Source organism: Adiantum capillus-veneris, chromosome 25, assembly GCF_014529385.1.
Source record: "Adiantum capillus-veneris isolate H3 chromosome 25, ASM1452938v2, whole genome shotgun sequence".
NCBI lineage: Eukaryota > Viridiplantae > Streptophyta > Polypodiopsida > Polypodiales > Pteridaceae > Adiantum > Adiantum capillus-veneris.
This window is the reverse complement of record NC_140955.1, coordinates 44,982,652-45,003,403: the sequence shown is the minus strand read 5'-3', so window position 1 is coordinate 45,003,403 and position 20,752 is coordinate 44,982,652.

Here is a 20,752-nt window from a genome sequence, read left to right as displayed (position 1 = left end):
CAGGGATGTAGCCAGTTACTGAGCTATGTGTTGTACGATCAGCCCATAAAGCATATGGTAACAGTTTTGGCCACTCACCAACTCTTCCTTCACAAGCCTTGGCCAAAGCTTTGATGATAGGAGGATGCCCTCTTTCACTTTTTCCATTGCCTTCAGGGTTATAAGATGTGGTAAGAGAAATCTTGATTCCTAATCTGGTAAAGAACTCCCTTGCTTCCTCAGCATCCAGATCACCTCTATCTGCAGTGATCTTTCCCACACAACCATAACGGCAAATCACCGCATCAAAAAGGAATTTGCACACAGCTTCTGTGGTTTTAGCTCTTAATGCTCTTCCTTCGACCTGATTAGTTAGGTCCTCTCGTGCAAGAACCAAGTATCTCATCTGCCAGAGTCCTAAAGGAATTGTGACTAGATCCAAAACCCACTTATAGTTCATGGCTAGTGGATATGTAGGGTGCAATCCATCACGATGTCGGACATTTGAATACATTTGACAAGTTACACATGACTCTACAAATTGAGATACATCTTTATACATACTCTTCCACCAGTATTTTTCTTTCAACTTGGAGAAGGTTGCCCACACACCCCTGTGTCCAGCCCATAGACTCTCATGAAACTCTTGCATGAGCTTTACTTGAGTCTCTTTTTTACATATAGCCAGTTGTGGTGTAGCACCCTTTTGTTTAGGATGCTTCCACAAGTAACCATCCCTCAAAAAGTACCCATATGCTTTCCTGTGTATCCTCCTGAATTCTTGTTCAGACCAATCATCCTGTTTTGCTAGAGTACTCAAATAGCTTCCAATAAGAAGCCAATCACCTTCATAAAGATCTTTCAAGAAAAATTCAAGTGTATTAGTAATGCAAACATAGTTACCTTTGACATGAGAGATGGAATAGAACTTTGTGCCCACATCATCTCCCTCATCAATCATCTGTGACTCATCTTCATACCTTGCCCTTGATAGCATATTTGCCACTCTATTGTCTTTACCTGCAATGTGCTTGAACTCGAGATTTAAGGACTTAATGTAGGCAATCCACCGCAACATAGAAACGTCTGGGGTTGAGCATCTTGTAATCATCCCAAGAAGTGGTAGACAATCTGTTTCTACAACCACACATGCACCAATTAGGTACTCTTTCCCACTTTTCAAGGCTATAACCATACCCCATAACTCTCTCTTTATCTGTGGATAGTTTCTTTGGTGAGCACTTAGTACCTTTGCTCCAAATCTTACCACATACCTGTGTCCTTCTTTGTCATCTTGCCCTATTTCCCATCCAATCCCTGTAGGACTGGTGTCTACTGTCACAATTACTGGCCTTTGACACTCATAGTCTACCTTTCTCAAAGTCGTTGCTGACTAGAGCAACTCCTTTAGCTTTTTCATGGATTTTACATGTGCTTCTGTCCATTTAAACTTTTGATTCTTTCTAATAAGCAGCTGTAAAGAGGATCAGCTACATGTGCATAATGTGGAATCCAAATAACATAGAAGACACATGCTCCCAGAAACCTTCTAACCTCAGTGATGCTAGTGCATGTTTCTTTCATTTTTTGGATGGCATCTACCTTTGTTGGACAAGGTTTCCTACCATATGGCCCGCACATGTGCCCCACAATGAGCACTTCATTGACACCAAACATAGACTTTTTCCCTGACAATGTAAGATTCACTTCTTCCAGCCTAGAAAAAATTTTATCACAATCATTTATGTGATTTACCACAAACCTGCGACATCCCTTGAGATCCAAAGCTTCATCTTTGTCACTTTCTTCACATCCTTTGATAGGAAAATCATCAATGAAAGTCATTGTGATTTGAGGAATAAAGTTACGTAATACCTTATTCATCCTATTCATCATATGTGCAACCGAGTTGGTTGCTCCCTGTGGCACGGTACACATTCTTACCAAACCCAAAGGTTTCCTCATGGTTTTCAAGTCTCTGCTTTTGATTGTAAGCTGAAATTGATCATACCCTGAGTAGAGATCCCCCATTGAGTAGATTGCCCTCCCTGCAAACGCCTCTGCAAACTCATCCACAATTGGACCTGTACCTACATTTCTAATTGTCACCTTGTTCACTGGTTGCATATCTTGGATGAAGCGTAGATAACCATTATTCTTTGGAATTGTGAACCACCTGTTTGAGTATGGAGCACAAGAAGGCTCCAAGATTCCCATTTTGATTTTCTCATTCAGTAGCTCTACTAACTTTGGCAAATGAGCCTTTGGAACCGGAATAGGCCGCAGATTCCAAGGCACATGAGGTATTGTGAAAATTACCATTGGAGCTACAATAGAAGGATCAACACATCCTATCTCATGTGGCTCAAATGCAAAAGCCTTACCATGCTTTGAAAGCATTTTTTTGAATCACTTTGTCTCCTCCTATGTTAGAAACTCCTCGCAACCAATCTGCAACTCTTGAAAAGACTTCTTTGTGAAGGTATGCCCAATCTTTTTAGGATTCCTCAAGCTTGGTTGTAAAGAAGCCTGCTCAATCTTTTCCCTGTTGTTGGGTGGTAAGGGTGAAGCTACTGGTTTCACCTTCTTTTCTACACTCTTGTATTTAGTTTCAACATGGACTTCTGACCCAACTGTTTGGCTTTCTTTAAAGGCTTCTATTACTTGATACATTTCCATAGAGAAAACTTCCACAACTTCATTTTCAAGATGCAAAGTAGACCCCATTATAGCATCAAGCTCACCCATAGTATCTACAAAAGAAACTTGTTCACAAAAACCCAAAACATTTTCAGTAGGCTCTAGCAGCCCACTCTTTTTCATGCCTATTTGTACATTATCCACATATTGCCTCTCACATATCTTCAAATCTTCAAGTTTTGTAAAACATACTAATCCATTCCTTGTTACCAAGAAGCCCGTTTGAAAAGTTTCACCTATTTTTGGATCAGGCAAGACCCTTTTTCTTTCTGTACCACTGCAATCTCGCTTTACAATGGTACTTGGCCAAAACCCATCATTTCTCTATGATCACGAAACTCTTTGCTCACCTTTGGTAGAGGATGTTCTCTGAGGTTGTCACAATTTCTTTCATGGTTTACACAAACTATGAGAAATTGGACAGCTCGTTTACCATCTTTGCTACGTATCCTAGCATATGCTGAACCATCATCCATTACCTTTGTTTCCATTCGAACTCCCACAATGTAGAGTTGTCCAAGGATGAGATGATATGAAGATGTATCCTGTAAAAAGAATTTTTGGTCAATCTTTACATCACCTATTGTTACCTTCACACCTGAACATGCTGCATACAATTCACTGGATGAATTGTTTGCCACTTTTACCATCCAGCCATGATCTGTGTCCATCGGCCATTTGCACTTGTTGTAGAGACTCTTTGACATTATGTTTATTTATGAACCATAGTCAATCAAGGCAACAAATGTCTCTTCAAGATCACCTACCTTGACCAAAGTTTTTGTAGTAGCCCTTGCACAATGATCGTGAATAGTAACTCCTAGGATATCTTCAACTTCTTCATCATCATTTGAGAAATGCACTTGCTTCACTCTCCCACTAGATTGGTAGCATCCTACCACAGCTCCATCATCCTCCTTATTTTGCAGTTGCATCCCTTGTGTCCTCGAGGTTTCCCCCTCAACCTGTGGACATGAAACTTCAGCAAGGGTTTGCCTCTTCCTCTTGATGATGTCAATGATCTGCTCATGGAATTCACGCTTTGCAATGCCAAAAACTTCTCCCAGAGTAAACTCAATCTTGCTATTCAAGATCCTTTCCTCCAAGGCTTTCTTTAAATCTGTAGCAACCTCAATATCAGATTGTAGTTTATAAGTTGGGCCTTTTGTCTTACCTTTTGTTGGCTCTTTCTTCTTTCCTGTTGTAGACTCCTCCATGAGTACTTCAGGTGGAGACGCTCCTTGTGTTGAGGGTGTTTGGGAAGGCATTGAGTCGCTTCTTCCCCCACTTTTGGAAGCTCTTTTTGATGGTCCTTCATTAGCATTCTCACGTTTGCACTTCTCTTCTACAATCGCCTCATTTTGTTGGCATTTTGTAATGTAGGAATGCACTAACAACAATGAGTCCATTGGATCATTCCATCTTGTTTCTAGACGTATGCAATCACCTGCTTCATGTAGAATCTCTTTTGCAAGCTTTCCCTTTTTAGCTAATTGCATGACATTTGGCCAAATTTGACCATGATGGTCACTCGCCTCTTCATCATTAAGGTGCTCAATTTTTACTCCATAAGTAGCTGCCTCAACTGAAGAGCTGGCACGGTTAGTTGCCATATCTTCAACTAAGGCTTGCATTCCCCCCTTCCCAAAGTTAGTTCTCAAGGGTAGACCTGTCTCTCTTAAGTGGATTTTACCATCCTTAAAAAAGACAACATCTTTTGACAAAGCATCACTAAAATCATCACAATCCCTTCTTACATGGTCTATACTATCACACCAAATACATATATTAACAAACCCTTCTTTGGGCTGTTGTCTTTGCCTAGGAAGTGGCCCTGATGGTTGGCCTTTTTCTTCAAGCTTTGCAAGCTTCACCTTCAAGTCACACATTCCCTTCACAAGCTCATCTAGCATGGACTCATCAAATTTAGGAGCGATAAAAGTACCATTTTGTCAGAAGTTGAGGTGTAAGGACTTGTAGTGTTTACTACCATCTTGTCCCTTCTTCTTTGTCATTTGGCAAGCAGTGGGACAGCACCTTCAACCTCATTCCAGTCGGTCTTTAGTCCTTGCTCAGCATCTTTATCTTCAAGAAGAAGCTCCAAATTTTCTTGAAACTCTTTACCTGCAGCTTGTAAGAAAATATCTATCTTCTCTGCATCTAGTGTGGCCCTTTCTGTCCTTGTGAGTTGTGCATAGCGCCGCTCAAATTCCCTAAGTAGCTCTATTATTGATAGTCCTTGCTTTGGCTTGACTACCCATTCTAAGAATGCCCTTTGGTCACTCTCTCCGAGTCCTCCATGAAATATTCCTCCTTTAAAGCTACTTTGAGTTATTCCCAATTTCTCCCATGCCCATATTTAATTGCCCTAACATGCTCCCTAATTTCTGGAGCAACAACTAGCTCAAAGCTTTGATTATCTCACCTTCTGACACGCGATGCAGCTACATCTCCTTCACATAATCGCGTAAGTACTTGGGCATCTTTGCCATTGAATTGATCCATTCTGTTGATGACCGCTTGTATGACCTTCGTTGCTGAAATCTCCCTTCTTTCAATGGCATGTTGTTGTTGCATGAACATTGCAAATGCTTGAAACATTTTCATTGTTGATGGGTCAAAATGCATACCCGGTTGCTCAACATGATCACCCATGGTTACCCACAAATTCTCACCTTGGCAGGTTCACGTCGAGTTCACCAAAAATATGTCAAAAAGTAGGCGGTCTTTCCAAGAAGGCACCGGGCCTCTTGTTGTGAGAGTTTGTGAGGAAGCTCAAGGGTTATAAGAACGAGCTAAGATGTACATAACATAGCTTCTAGAGCTAAAGAAGAAATGTAGCCAAAGAAGCCGCTCACTTTTCCTTACAAACACACACATGATGGAGAGAACTCATGAAAGATAGTCAGAACAACACAATAATGAAAACATTGAGATTACGATCATATCGTATCATGGGTAGGATAAAAGGGTTAATGGATCAGTTAATGATATTTAATCTTTGTTGTCCAAATAAGCTGCGGATTGCTCTTTGGAACTGTAGCTTTGTGCTTACAATAATGTATATGTTTTGTCTAGCGATTGGGATTAGTTGTGAGTACAAATCCTCTTAATTCATAATAAAATAACCACATTCACATCAAAAGAGAAGTCATAGTCAATAATAGGTAGTATGATGGGATCTGGTGAGAGAAGTATTTTGTTGAGCCTTTCAGGACCAAATAGAAACACTATGCGTTGCTGAAAGTGAATCTTTCGACTAATCCAAATGTTGACCCTAAAATATTGCACTGAATGGAATTGAAAGAAATTACCTCTATGTGGATTATGGTTATTCATCAATGATATACCTAGTATGTTCAAAGATAAAGGTGTGAAAGAAGTGAAAGGAGAAGAAGAAGAGAGTTTCTCTCCCAAGCCCTATTGTTGCCCTTAGGCAATAAGGATATTGCGGGGAGAGAAGTACCTGTAGCAAGGAGATTCTAGACTTTGTGGAAGAGAATGAGAACCTTACGAGAGAGAGATTCTTGTGGAAGATGAAGATATGGTTACTACCCTTGTGCTCATAATTGTTTCCCGCAAGAAGGTTGTACTCATTACATTGACAAGGTTGCTTCTTGAATACCTTCCAATGAAACAATTAGGACACAACAAGAGAGATCAAAGGGGAAGTAAGATAGAACTAGAGATAGATCTAAGTGTGGTGGTGGTATTAAAGATAGACAATAAGAGATAGAGATAGAGTTAGAGACAAGTATTGGACTAGATATGCAAATGAAAGAAAAACTAGCAACATATATCTTACATGAGAACAATCGCCACCACCTTAATGGAGAGAGAAGATGAGGCAAGACTTCAGCCTTTTTTCAAGAGAAAGTGTGGCACTAAGATGAGTGTGTCACTATGGAATTGAGCTATTCTCACTCACTCATAACTTGCCCCAATGAAGACAAGGTTGCCCTTTTTATAGGTGAGGGAGCCATGTTTTACATAATCACTTGATCAGGCTAAAGAGTTAGCCCAAATCAACTGTTCTTTGGATATTTCTTAAAATGGGCTATATTAGGACTCAAAATATCATGAAATTCAGATTTTTTGGTCGTCAAGGCTCCATGTGGGTGCATGATGTATATGGGCCCCACCTAGGCATCTTCTGTGTGGCTCCAGCAGGGGGTCCCAACTTGTGTGTCTTGTCCTTCAAGGCATCTTTGAGGTGTGACATTCACATGCTTATGTCTTTTATCCTCCAAATATCGTATTTTATGGAAAAAGACCAAGATTACCTATTTTCACTTGATTCACTTGTTTACCATCTCTTCTTGCAGTGTAGTTGTGAGAGGGTTTTTCACTGGTTTCCTTGTAACTTTTGACATGTAACTCGGATTGACATGCTTCAAAAGGAAAAATTGGCCTACTAAAAGAGATTGAATTGGTTTTGGCCTTTTCTCCACGCCCTTAGGTCCAAATTTTCAAATTGGGATGGTCCAAGAAGCTTTGGATCTTCCTTTTCATAAAGTCTTCTAGTAGGCCCTTCCCTCTTGTATGTATCCAAGAAGGTATGCATTATTGAAGGGTTATATTATTAGATAAATGTGAAAAGAAGAAAATAATTTATATATGGTAGGGTATAGCTGAGATATTAGAAGAAATATACAAATGCTTTTTCCTCAGACAAAAAGAGGCACAATCATTGATATTATTCTCCTAAATAATATAAGAGGGGAGGTTATTGCAAATCTTACCCTGCATGGTGAAGGTCACAAAATCTAATGAAGTTCAAAGCGTGAGGAAAGAGTATCTCTTTCCTCACCTATGATGGGACCTTTGGTGCTACCGACAAAGTATTGGCCTTCATCCATTAATTTTATGCGGCCTTTGGAGACGAGCGCTTCATGGACTCATCCAAGCTACACCATGTAGCTATGCACTTCCAAACATTGGCTTGTCAATGGTGGGCTAGCCTTCATGGCAATGACGAAGCCCAAGAGACATGGAAAACTCTACTAGTTTTCATCATGAAGCAATTCCTTGCAAGAAATGCAAAAGACAAAGGGGCCAATACCAATGGGGCAAATAGCTCACACAATATGGGTAAAATATGCCAGATACAATCACAAAATGGAGTAGAAGCTTCGCTCATAAGAGAAACTTATACAGCCAAAAAAGAAAAAAAAAACAATGAGGAATTTTGCAAAATAGACAGCACCATCACGTCTGGAACGGTCCAAAACCCCAGTCTACAATGTCAAAGTGCTCAAATCCGATCTCGGATGAGCAGTTTATGGCCAAAACAGGCTCCAAAAACCAGCAAAACCTCAGTTGCGGTTGTTCCTCCTCTTCTCTCCACGTTTTTTCTGGTCTTCTCTCAAGTTTTTCAATTCTCACACTTAGCTTTATTACTTGGGCACCTTTGGCCTTTTAGTTGACCTCAAACGGACCCCGAACAGGCCAAAAACTAGCCTCGCAGTGCATAGTTGTCACCCTGCTGCATTCATCCGCACACCTGGCCCTCAACTTTTTCCAATAATGCATCCCGCCACCATGTGAAGTGGCCCCAAAATGTGGTCCTTGTGATGAACTTTTTGCATAATTATCACAAGAAAACACCCACGTTGTGTCCGTACTTATCCACGTGCAAGTATTGACCCCATTCGACCTCGTGACGCCACTGGATGCCATCTGACGCACCTGCTTACCTCATGTCTTCGGCCCGCAGATAGCTTCCTTGAGAAGTTTTACGTGCTACCAACTCCTCATGTAACCACCTGGCTCTGGAAAATGGGCAATCCTTTATTCGATGCACCATGCATGTGTATATAAATATGCACAATCCCTTGCTCCAAAAGACTCCTAGAATAGTTTGCCCATCCCATAGCCTGCTAGATCATTCATGATCAGCAAGAGCAAAAAGAGATATGAGACTCGCCACGTCATAAGTCTCCTCATCCCTCACAGACATTACTTGTTCTACAGACAGCTCATCTTACTCCACCATCATCAATCTAGCATGATACAATTTCACATGCAATCTATTTACCCTTGACTTATGTAGAATCCCATTTAGATTAGCCAAATGATATGTACCATTTGGAAAACACTCCACTACCTTGAAAGGGCCTTCCCACTTAATTTGAAACTTCTTTTGGAAGGTGTGGTCCAACTTACTGTTGTAGCGCAAAACCAAGTCATGCTTCTTGATACCCTTACTTTTGACCTTTTCATTCATCTTTGCCAAAGCCTTATCTTGCATCTGCCCATAATGTTTCAATGCACTCATCCTATCCAGTTGAACCTCTTGTAACTATAAGAGCCTCTTTTTAAATTCATCACTAGGCGGCCCAAGCAACTTTTCTAACATCTTGACGGCAGGAAACTCTACTTCCATAGGCAATAGTGCTTCCTTTCCATATACAAAATGAAATGGAGTAAACCATGTACCTGTCTTCACCGAAGTACAGTAAGCCCACAATGCACTAGGAGATTCCAAATCCCAATTCTTTCCTTGGTGCTCTGTCATTTTTGAAAGAATTTGTACCAACTCACAATTGAATCTTTCATTTAACCCATTACACTACGGGTAATAAGGAGTGGTATGTTGATGCCTAATCTTCATCTTTGCGCATAAAAAATCTTGCAGTTCTCTAAATCCTGTCCCCTTATCTGAAAGTAGCTCCAATGGCACCCCAAACTTGCAACATATTTCATCATACACAAATTTTACCACATTCTTTGCAGTGATTTGTTTTACTATTATAGCCTCTGCCCATCTAGAGAGATAGTCCACTGCAGTCAAAATATAGCTTTTGCCCCTGCTTGTGATAGGTAACTAGCCTATTGCATCAATCCCCCACTTTTTAAACACATCAAACACCATAATGGTTTTTCGTATCTCTGGCTCCAACACTCTCTCCCAAATTCTTGACACCTATTGCAAGACATACACCAATGGTGAACATCCTTGTACAAACTAGGCCATATATACCCCTCTTGCAAGATCTTATGCAAGGTGATCTTTAGAGAAAAATGGCCACCACATGCACCTTCATGATTTTCTTCCAGCACTCTATAAAGCTCCTCCCGCCAAGGTACACATCTCAACACGAGATCAGACCCTTTCATGTATAAGACATCACCAATCAATATGTACATGTACGCTCTACACACAAAACCATACTTCTTAGACTTCTGAATGTCCTTCAGAATGATTCCTGTTAGCAAAAACTCCTCTTCTTGAGCCAAACTTTCCCGGCCATGATAAAGAGGTAAATTGGTCCTCAACACAAATAGCTCCCCAATCATGCTTTGAGCTTCTTCATGTGCCTCTCCATTTAGAGCATGGTCTATGTGTTTAATTCTCTATGCTTCAAACTTTTTTACAGGCCTTTAATTCTGAAACACATTTACTTCAATGAGGTGTTCTTGCTCTTCCACACACCCAGCACTTGCTTCACAACTAACAAGGCATCACCTTTTATGCTCAACCTTCTAATCCCATGCTTCAAACAACCGTGTAATCCAGCTTCCAATGTAGCATATTTAGCCTCATTGTTACTATTTACATCCAATTTGAACCCCCTTTTGCATACTAGCTTCCCCTCTGGATCATAAAGTGCTATACCCCTTGAAGCCGCATCATGGCTCTTCCTGTATGAGCCATCAAAGAAAAAAACATGTGCATTACTGATCTGTGGTACTTCTTCGACTACCTTTCTCACTGCCTCTTCCTTAACAATAAGGGGATTCTCCATGTAAGTCAACAAATCAGCTAGGGTAGCTCTTGTACTATTTTCCACTAAAAAAGAGAACTCAAACTCTTGCAGCTCAATTACCCATTTCTTGACCACATTTGACATGTTAGTGCCATTAATTAACTGTGGCAAAAAGGCTAACTGTGGCAAAAAGGCGTAACTTTTCAACAAAACAAAAGGTCGTGGTAGAAAGTAATGACAAAATCGTCGACAAAAAAATATTACACTGGCCATCACCGGCTCTACTTCCGAGAATTTTCTCTCTACTACCAACTTCACTCGACTTGCACAATACACTGGCCTCATATAATGGCTTCCCTTCCCCTTTTGCAGTAGAATGGCTCCAATGACATTATCCCCTACTGATGTATTTACATAAAACACTTGCCCCCAATCAGGAGCCTGCATGGTTGACAACCACCCTAACACCTCTTTCACCTCTTGAAACAATTCTTCACACTTGTCATCCCATTGTAATAGGTCATGCTTTGCCACTTGTTGTAATGGATAAAGGAGTTGTGAATACAATGGAATAAACCGTGCCATGTAGTTTACTTTGTGTATAAAGGTTGCCAATTGCTTAGTACTCGTAGGTGATGGAAGAAGAATAATAGACTTAACCTTGTCTGGATCAGCCTCAATGCCATTTTTTCACACCGTGTGGCCCAATAATTTCACCCTTGGCTGTGATAGATGACATTTATTTTGATTTAGTTGTCCTCCACATTCAGCATATTGAGCCAATACCATCTGGAGCTTCTCATGGTGTTCAGCCCTACTACTGTAGACACAGAAGTCATCCATAAAATCTTTGTCATAATAATCACTATCTAATTCTCCTAAATGATTTTCTCATATTAAAGTGATCATTTAATGTGGGGAAGGCCAGGGGAGAAAAAGCTAGAATATTGGTTAAGCTAGCAGACCGGCCACAGTAGGGATCCAAAGGGGGGGGGCATCTGCAAAAGAGCCATGTGTACAATGGGCTAAAAAGACCCTAAGGTTCAGCCCATTAAGACTTCCAAAATGCTAAGGTTCCAAAATTCAAAGGTTGTGTCCAAAGGTCAACCCTAGGGAAAATTGGATGCTTTGTGTGTGCCCTAAAAGTCTTTGCACATCCCTACATGGGAGGTGGCGAGCCCTAAAGGTAGGGATGAGAGAGAAAGCCACACACACACACACACACAGGCTCCCTTTACACAAAGGGAATGAGGGACACATGTCAGCTCCCTAGGCCAAATGCCCACAAGATGTGCCCAATTTCTATTGGATGACCCTTGAAGTGGACCAATGAGAATTAAGCTAGAGTAAATCTAGTTTAACTAATTTAAAAACATTTAATAAAAGAAACCAATGAGAATTAAGTCTCCTAGAAGACTATTGGGCAGTCTCCCAAGGGGTCCAATGAGCATTCAGGAGTCCCATGGCTTGCCTGATTCCTATTGGCCAGGAGGCAAAGGGGTCCAATGAGAGTTTAGTTTTATTATTTAATTACCTAAAGCTCTCACAAAAGGGGAAAGGGGGACACATGTCAGAAGGCTATCAATTATGCTGCTTAATTGTAATTGGCTTGACTTGGGGAGGGCCAATGAGGCTTCAGCAAGAGCAATTAGCAAGAGGGCTCGCCCAAGAGAGAGAGGGGGCTGATTTTTGCAAGGCATTATCACACACACACACTCACACAAGCTCATGTGTGAAGAAAGAGAAGACTATCTCTTCCCAAGATTTAATGGAGAATTCATCACCTACTCCAAGCTTGTGAGATAGAAGCCTACATCAACACTCTCTTGGCATGTGGATGCAAATCCAACCAAGAGCCAAGCTTCAATGCATGCTCATCTCCTCTACCGAGCTAATTACTAAGCTAAGCTATGCTACATATGAGTGATTATGTGAGGAGATGTACATCTTTCTCGTAAGATACTCCTTCTTCCTCTCAATCTACTCTCATACCCTGCTAGCTCTCACCATCTTCGAAGGTGTGTGAAGTCTTGGGTCTGAGAATGGGGATAATTCAAGTTGTGTTTGTTAAGTGTTTTGCTTAGTGCATGAAGTTTCCATCTTCATTGCACTAGCTAGTCTTGAAGGAACACAAAGAATTGTATTGTACCATGTCTCTCTTGATGGGAGAAACCATAAAACAAAGCCTTTTGGAGGGGGGACTGGCTCCATGAAAATCCGGTCCTCAAATGTTGTCAATAGCTTAATTTCTCTCTCTTTTGAAAGTATTGTCGATGCTATCTAACTAGGTGTTATTCTTTTTGTTTCTTTCTCCACCCAAGCACTCTTGTAATTTTTATTAGGAATCTATTCTAATGAAATGCCCACTATGTTCATGCTAATTTCCGCTACACATAAGTTATTAGGCCATTAAATGTTACATTGGTATCAGAGCTCAAGGTTTCTCTTTTCTTGCTCAAGAAGGGAGGTCCTCAAGCTAGCTACAAATGGTTGGTATTATTAATTGCCTGTGAGTAAGTAGAATATGGATTTTTCAGCCTTGCAGTGCGCCTGCCTTTGTGCAGTTAACGGGGAATCACCGTCGAGAGCTATGGTCTTAATAGTGGACTCCTACGGGGCTTGCCTACGGCTTAACCACTATTGAGCTATTAGAAGCTTGACAGGAGCAGGTGCTGTTTTGGTGTTGAAAGACCCTCTCTTCTATTCCTTGCAATTAATTGTATTCGAGCCGCGGGTTGAGTGCTTTTTCTAAAGTGGTAAAGAGGAGTAGAAACTAGGGCTTGAAGTGCCAAAGTACACCTAAAAAGTTTACACCTAAAAGTTGTTAGAATGGCTGAAAATAGTAAAGAGAGTGAAATTAATGTTGATAACTTTGATTTTGCTCATGAGCAAGCTACTAATGATGCTTCAATGCTTGTTAACTATCTTGTTACTAGCCTTCAACAAGCCATGGGCAATCCATCTCTCCAAAGTGAATTACAACGGCAGCTCCGTGCTCACGGGATTCTCCAAGCGCATCACCATGACGAGAGAACACCTAGGAAGCCTCCTTGTGAGACTGCCAAAAGAGGTCTCTCTCCGATTCGGGAAGAAGAAGAGAATCCCTATGAAGGGCTCAAGAATTTACTTCTTGATGATGCATCTCCTTCCCAAAGGAGAACTCAAGAGCCTCCGCCGAAGGAACGAGAAAGAAGCGAGTCTCCCGCCACCTCGACGGAGATGGCTCCACGAGGACAGCGGGCTAAACGCTCTCCATCACCACCAAAGCGGAGAAGACCATCGTATTCTTCTCCTCACCACAATTTGAAGAGGGATGATAAAAAGAAAGAGAAGAAAAAGGCGAGAAAGAGGACACCCTCTTCTCCATCTTCTTCATCCTCTTCCTCTTATGAAAGCTATGATGAAGACGACAAAGATCAGGACAAGAAAAAGGCAAGAAAGAGGTCACCCTCTTCTCCACCTTCTTCAAATTCTTCACCTTCTGAAGAAAGTGATGGTGCAACTTTTGAACCATAAAAAAGAAGAGGCCATAGGAAATCCTATGCCGCATGGAAGAGGTCGTCCAAGCTGAAGAAATTCAAAGAGGGAGGGAAGAGCATCTCTTTGCTTACCTATGATGGTACCTTTGGTGCCACGGACAAAGTCTTGGCCTTTATCCAGCAATTCGATGCGGCGTTTGGAGATGAGGGCTTCACGGAGTCCTCTAAGCTACGCCATGTAGCTATGCACTTTCAAAAGTCCGCCAGACAATGGTGGTCTAGCCTACGAGCCAATGGTGAAGCTCCACAAACATGGAAAGCTTTAAGAGCTTCCATTATGAAGCAGTTTTTGGCCACCGATGCCAAAGACAAAGTACTCACCGAATGGCGAAGCTTAAAGCTCTCTCCCAATGAATCTATCCACAAATATGTAGACAAGTTTTGGGACCTACAACTGAAAGCCACTATCTTCAAAAAGTTGGATTTTGGAGAGCAAAAGCAACAATTTTTTGTGGGCTTAACCGAAGAAATGGGGGAGTATGTCAACTCCCAAAGACCACGTACCATATCGGCGGTAATACACCACACTATGGTGGCCTCTCGAATCAATTTCCAAATGGGGGAAAAAAGAAATAATAAGCCCCTGGAAAACAAGGGTTCCAATGAGCCTAAGGGGAAGGACAATGTCCAAAAGTCTCCTAAGGGCAACTCCAACAAAGCTAAAGAGAAGGGAGTTTACAAAGGTAAGAATAAACTCTCTCCTGAAGAGCTTGAGCATTATCATAAGGATAACCGATGTTTCAAGTGCGGCGAACAAGGGCATGCGTACCGCGCTTGTCCCCAAAAGAACAACCGCCAAGATCCTCCTAGAGCTTCCTTGGTTGAAATCCAAGAGGAGGAAATTCACCAAACTCATCACAAAGGATCTCCTCTATGCCATGCTTGGGGAAAGGTAAGAGAACACGATGCTTTTATTCTCTTTGACCCTGGTTCTACTCACAATTTTATATCTATGGAGTTAGCCACCAAGCTAGGCATACAATCCTACGAGATGGGAGATGTCCTACCCGCAGACAGTGCCTTCAAGGGGCAAGAAGCTTCAGTCACTCCCTTAATCAGGAAATTGAGGCTTCATGTCCAAGGCTATGTGGACAAAGAGGACTTCTTTATCTCTCCTCTCAAGCATGAGGATGTAATCCTAGGGGCACCATGGTTTGACCGCCTGGCTGCCGATGTTAAATTTCCTGAAAGGAGAATCTCCTTTAAGTTCAGGGAAAAATACATGTATATAAATGCTAAGGAAATGGGTAACACCATCCCCATTGTACATACACCAGCTTTCAACAAGTCAATAGAGAGCTCTATTTCCGTGTACATGATTTTTGTTAAAGATTCTCAAAATGAACCTAATGCTTTAACAAAAGAAAATAAAAGCAACCAAAAGGAATTAGAGTTATCCAATTTTCTCAAGGGGTTTCAAGATGTTTTTATTGACGACATCCCTTGTGAGCTACCTCCTAAACGAGGTAATGATGACCATGCAATTGAACTTCTTCCAGGAAGTTCACCGCCTAATAAACCTCCTTATAGAGTTTCTCAAGCTCAACAAGAGGAGATTATGCGGCAAGTGCATGAGTTAGTTGAGAAGGGTATGGTTAGGCCAAGCTCATCTCCATTTTGCTCACCTGTGCCATTAGTGCAAAAGAAAGATGGCACATATCGTATGTGTGTCGACTATAGAGCACTAAATAGGATCACTATCAAGAATAGGTTTCCCGTTCCACGGGTAGAAGACCTATTTGATAAGCTACAAGGATCGACCTATTTCAGTAGGATTGACCTAAAAAGTGGCTATCATCAAATAAGGATAGTTGATCAAGACATTGTAATGACCGCATTTCGTACTACATTTGGTCTTTACGAATACATTGTCATGCCTTTTGGCTTGACCAATGCACTAGCCACATTCAACCGCTTGATTGAGAAGCTGTTCAGGCCTCATCGAACCTTCACTGGAGTGTTCTTTGATGATATTATCATCTACTCTAATTCATTGGAGGAACACAAGCAACACTTCCAAGTAATATTTCAGGTTTTAAGAGAGAATAAACTTTATGTCAATCGAAAGAAAAGTGAATTTTTCTTGCAAGAGATTCAGTATTTAGGTCACATTATCTCTCAAGATGGCATCCAAATGGATCCATCCAAGTTAGAGGTAATAAAAGGATGGCCTAAACCAAGGAATCTTCATGAACTAAGAAGCTTTATAGGTATGTGTGCATACTATAGACGCTTCATAGAAAAGTTCTCACAAAATTGCGGGACCATTACATGACCTAACAAAGAAAAGCGTTAGGTATACATGGTCTGCTAAGGAGAACAATGCTTTTGAAAAGCTTAAAGAAAAGCTTATCTCTCAACCTGTGCTTACACTACCGGATCTCTCAAAACCGTTTGAGGTCCAATGTGATGCTTGTGGTGATTGCCTTGGAGCTCTTTTTCTCCAAGAAGGGCACGCCATAGGCTATGAGAGTCGAAGGCTCGACCCTGTTGAGCAAGCTCTAGGCATATATAAAAAGGAACTCCTTGCAGTTCTACATGCCTTAGACTCATGGAAGCATTATTTATTGGGGACTCCTTTCATTCTACGAACGGATCACCAAAGTCTTAAGTACTTCATGATGCAGACCAAGCTCTCCGACAAACAAATGAGGTGGGAAAATTTCCTTTCGCAATTTCATTTTCATATTGCTCACATTGCTGGCAAGCATAATCAAGTAGCTGATGCACTCTCAAGACGGCCGAGAGTGAATGCGGTTTCCATAGCAACTCACAGTGATCTATCTTCAATGATAGATGAGTATGCTATTGATCCCGATTTTAGAGATATGATTTCAGCCCTTGCATTAGGGAAGAAAGAAGAACCATTTACTTTACAAGATGGTTATCTTCTCTATGGTAATAGACTATGCGTTACTAACTCACTACGTGAGAAAGTAATGTATGAATCTCATGCTCCACCTTATGCAGGGCATAGAGGGATTCAGTCTACCTTAAAGGGAATTGAAACATATTTCTATTGGCCTACCATGAAAGTAAACATACAAGAGTATGTTTCCAAATGTGTGGTATGCCAAAAGACAAAATTTGATAGAGGGAAGCAACTTGGATTGCTTCAACCCTTGCCAATACCTAATTCTCCATGGGAGAGCATATCCATGGATTTTATCTTTGGATTGCTCAAGTCTATCCATGGGAATACCGGAATATGGACGATAGTAGACAGGTTTAGTAAACAAGCTCATTTTATACCTGTCAAAAAGACTATCAAAGCCCATCAAATGGAAACCCTCTTTATTTCACAAATTTTCAAGTACCATGGCTTGCCCATGTCCATAGTGTCGGATAGAGATCCTAGAATGACCATTAATTTCTAGAAGGGTCTCTTTGAGAATTTAGGAACAAGGCTAAACTTCTCTTCGGCCTATTATCCACAAACTGATGGCCAAAGTGAAATAGCTAGCCTAACCATTCTCGATCTACTAAAAGCCTATGTAACTGAAGTAGATCAAAGATCCCAATGGGAGAAGTACTTACCCTTAGTGGAGTATGCTTACAATAACACTGTACATACTTCCACGGGAAAAGCACCTTTCGAGGTAATTGAGGGAAGATCAATAAGACCCTTGCTACTTAAGGTACATGGGAAGATCTTTGCTGCAGATGAGTATAGCCGAGACCTACAAGAATCTTTTCAAAAGATTAAGGATGCTATCTCTATCTCACAGCAAAGGCAAAAAGCTACTGCAGACAAGCACAGAAGAGCCCAAGCCTTTAAAGAAAACGATTGGGTCTTGTTAAAGTTTCCCAAGGCTCGATTAAGGCACACAATGGGCAAGAATCCTACGGGTCACCAAAAGTACTATGCTAAACTAGCAAAAAGGTACTATGGTCCCTTTCAGATTCTTAGGCCAATCAATGAGATGGCCTATCAACTCAAGTTTCCCAATCATTGGCTCATACACAATGCTTTTCATGTGAGACTATTAAAGCCTTACAAAGGAGAGCCACCTCAAGAACCAACTAATGAAGACCCACCGGAGATCAAGGACCAAGAAGAGGTGCTGCAGCCCGAGTCCATTCTCCCACATGAAGACAAGGTACTAAGAGGCGGTAAGACTATCCGATGATATCTTATTAAGTTTAAGAATTATCCTTTTGAAGATGCTAGATGGATGCAAGGCATACAATTAAAGGATAACCTAACCCTTGTCAATGCTTACAATGCTTCCCAAGAGTAAGCAAATGTACAAAATGTTAAAAATGAACAAAGTTTTTGTCTTATAAGACTCTCTTTTTCTTTATTTGTGCACAAAAATGAAGTAGTATGCATGCTTAGATCAAGTTTGAGGAGAGGAAGTCTCCCAAACACCAAGTAGAGCTTGTCACTCTACTATGGAAGACTGATAGGACTAATGTGTAGACATGCTTGCGGCAGCCTCAGGCTCTCAAGCGCCAAATGGACTAGTCATCCATTGTGGACTGATGTCGTAGGGTAACATAGGGATCCTCTACCCGCTAAGAAAAGGACTCATTAATATATACTTTATCTTCTCTACACCATAGTCGAGGACGACTATGATTTCAAGAGAGAGGTTATGTCATAATAATCAATATCTAATTCTCCTAAATGATTTTCTCATATTAAACTGATCATTTAATGTGGGGAAGGCCAGGGGAGAAAAAGCTAGAATATTGGTTAAGCTAGCAGACCGGCCATAGTAGGGATCCAAAGGAGGGAAAATAGGGATCCAAAGGGGAGGCCATCTGCAAAAGAGCCATGTGTACAATGGGCTAAAAAGACCCTAAGGTTCAGCCCATTAAGACTTCCAAAATGCTAAGGTTCCAAAATTCAAAGGTTGTGTCCAAAGGTCAACCCTAGGGAAAATTGGATGCTTTGTCTGTGCCCTAAAAGTCTTTGCACATCCCTACATGGGAGGGGGTGAGCCCTAAAGGTAGGGGATGAGAGAGAAATCCACACACACACACACAGGCTCCCTTTACACAAAGGGAATGAGGGACACATGTCAGCTCCCTAGGCCAGATGCCCACAAGGTGTGCCCAATTTCTATTGGATGACCCTTGAAGTGGACCAATGAGAATTAAGCTAGAGTAAATCTAGTTTAATTAATTTAAAAACATTTAATAAAAGAAACCAATGAGAATTAAGTCTCCTAGAAGACTATTGGGCAGTCTCCCAAGGGGTCCAATGAGCATTCAGGAGCCCCATGGCTTGCCTGAATCCTATTGGCCAGGAGGCAAAGGGGTCCAATAGATTTTAATTTAATTATTTAATTACCTAAAACTCTCACAAAAGGGGGAAAGGGGGACACATGTCAGAAGGCTATCACGTATGCTGCTTAATTGTAATTGGCTTGACTTGGGGAGGGCCAATGAGGCTTCAGCAAGAGCAATTAGCAAGAGAGCTCGCCCAAGAGAGAGAGGGGGCTGATTTTTGCAAGGCATTATCACACACACACTCACACAAGCTCATGTGTGAAGAAAGAGAAGACTATCTCTTCCCAAGATTTAATGGAGAATTCATCACCTACTCCAAGCTTGTGAGATAGAAGCCTACATCAACACTCTCTTGGCATGTGGATGCAAATCCAACCAAGAGCCAAGCTTCAATGCATGCTCATCTCCTCTACCGAGCTAATTACTAAGCTAAGCTATGCTACATATGAGTGATTATGTGAGGAGATGTACATCTTTCTCGTATGATACTCCTTCTTCCTCTCAATCTACTCTCATACCCTGCTAGCTCTCACCATCTTCGAAGGTGTGTGAGGTCTTGGGTCTGAGAACGGGGATAATTAAAGTTGTGTTTGTTAAGTGTTTTGCTTAGTGCATAAAGTTTCCATCTTCATTGCACTAGCTAGTCTTGAAGGAACACAAAGAATTGTATTGTACCAGGTCTCTCTTGATGGGAGAAACCATAAAACAAAGCCTTTTGGAGGGGGGACCGGCTCCATGCAAATCCGGTCCTCAAATGTTGTCAATAGCTTAATTTCTCTCTCTTTTGAAAGTATTGTCGATGCTATCTAACTAGGTGTTATGCTTTTTGTTGCTCTCTCCACCCAAGCACTCTTGTAATTCTCATTAGGAATCTCTTCTAATGAAATGCCCACTATGTTCATGCTAATTTCCGCTACACATAAGTTATTAGGCCATTAAATGTTACATCTTTAACACAACTACCAATGAATGGTGCCAATACCCAATTTTCTCTCTCTTGATAGAAAAATGTTCCATTTGTTAACCCAAATGGCAATACCGTGTAACAATAACAACCCCATGGTGTAATGAAAGTTGTCTTTGTTCGGTCTTTAAGAGCAATGTTCAATTGAATATATCCTGAAAAAACATCACACACATTGTACCTCGCATAATGTGCCACTCAATCCAAGATCTGATCAATGAATGGAAGAGGATATGGGTTCTTCGTAGTGGTTGCATTTAAGGGTTTAAAATCTACACAAATCCTCCACTTTCCATCCTTCTTTGGGCTGACTACTACTGGACTCACCCATTCTGTGGTCTCCACAGGGACTATGAACCCTGCCTTCAATAACTTGTCCACCTCTTCCCGCAAGGCTTCCATTTGCTGTTGACCCATTCTTTTTAGCCTTTTCCACACTGGCTTAGCACCTTCTTTCAGCTCTATATGAATCTATTCTCCTTTGAACTCTCTAATATCTTTGTATGAAGTAATGAACAAATCAAGAAAACTAGCCAGCATGTGCAAATATATCTCCTTCTCCATAGTTGAGAGGTCTCCACTGATCATTTGTGTCATCAATTCCTGCTTCTTTGACAATTCAA